Source organism: Gekko japonicus, unplaced genomic scaffold, assembly GCF_001447785.1.
Source record: "Gekko japonicus isolate JY-2015 unplaced genomic scaffold, Gekko_japonicus_V1.1 scaffold2969, whole genome shotgun sequence".
Lineage (NCBI taxonomy): Eukaryota > Metazoa > Chordata > Lepidosauria > Squamata > Gekkonidae > Gekko > Gekko japonicus.
In genome coordinates this window covers 67,591-69,058 of record NW_015163177.1, presented here as the reverse complement: position 1 = coordinate 69,058, position 1,468 = coordinate 67,591, and the positions used below count along the sequence as shown (strand labels likewise).

Below are 1,468 nucleotides of genomic sequence, written 5' to 3'. Positions count from 1 at the left end.
CCTGATCCGCCGGTGGCGGGGAACGGGCCTCTGGGGCGGGGGTTTCCCCGCCCCCCAGGGGGACTTGGCAAGCCTACAGCAGCCAAATGGCCCGCTCACAACTTTAATGCCAGTCGCTCACAAAGTAGAATTTTTGCTCACAAGACTCCACAGCTTAGAGGGAGCACTGATTTGTGACCTGCCCTAAGGACTCAGCTCAGATGGTGAAGTTACGGTACCCAACTCCTAGGGATGCCGAACACCTTCTGGAATGCCAGTTGATCTTCCAGACTACAGAGATCAGCTCCCCTGGAGAAAATGGCTGCTTTGGAGGGTGGACTCTATGGCATTGTAACTGAGGTCCCTGTCCTCCCCAAACCCTGCCTTCTCCAGCCTCCACCCCGAAAATCTCCAGGAATTTCCCAACCCAGAGCTGGCAATCCTACAGTTTTTGGACTTGTAAATCCATCGGGCTCTTTTTGTAGCAGGAACTCCTTTGCATATTAGGCGACACACCCCAATGTAGCCAATCCTCCAAGAGCTTATAGTAGCCCCTGTAAGAAGAGCTCTGTAAGCTCTTGGAGGATTGGCTATATTAGGGGTGTGTCGCCTAATATGCAAGGGAGTTCCTGCTACAAAAAGAGCCCTACAGCGGGCGGATCCGTCACAGAATAAAAATTATTCCTTCCGCCCAAGGAAGCATGTAATGAAGGGGAGATGCGTCAATGTTCTTCCAGGAAAAATTCCCCAACACAGGGGATAATAGCAGGCCCGCCAGTTCTGCCCATTTATCTAATGCTTTTTTGAATGCTGTCTCATTCAGCCTGTCTTCCTGCTCTCAGGGGTCTTTGCCAAAGCCTGAAATATTCTTATGCCTGAGGGACGGTAGAGCATAGCTACTAAGAGAACTATCTGGGAAAGTCTCTGTGATGGAGTGCATTTTTAAAAAGCTTAGAAGTGCTGTACAAACTGCTAAAGGACTGTGAAGGGTTAGTTTTTCACAGAAACAGCGAGCCTTGAGTGACAGGCTGCTCCAAGGGATCTGATTGGTTAGCTTCAGCTGAACAAAGAAAGACTTCTGAACTGGATACTGAGGAGGATTCAGTCAGATTTCTGCCTTGACTGAGTTGAGTCTGATTTCAGACTTGGTTGAGATCAGTTTAACCCAGACAGGAGAACTCGGGGAAAGTTGGCAAGGAAGTTTGGGAAGCAGGCAGAGTCCCATGTGGGCCAAGGAAAGGGGATAGATCTTCTAGAGAGAGGAGAATTTCCTTACCCAGTCTAAACAGGGAGTTAACTCTGAAGAGTGCAGAGATCCCTGGCCTGGTGTGGTTCGAAACTGCTTTTAGAGACCTTAAGAGTTAGTTAAAAACTCAGGACGAGTACTGGTGTTTCAAGAGAAGGGGTCTGGGTACTGGAAAGAGTACCAGCCTTCTAGAAATCAAAAGAGTCATAAAATAATCAAAGAAAGTGTGCTGGAGTGTTTGGG

The 1,468-nt window shown here is 48.6% G+C and overlaps 1 protein-coding gene across 1 annotated transcript in view; it reads left to right on the top strand.

Moving 5' to 3' along the window:
* Positions 1-1,468, top strand: part of RNF165 (ring finger protein 165) — a 38,653-nt gene that overhangs the window by 8,377 nt on the left and 28,808 nt on the right. The window lies entirely within an intron of this gene.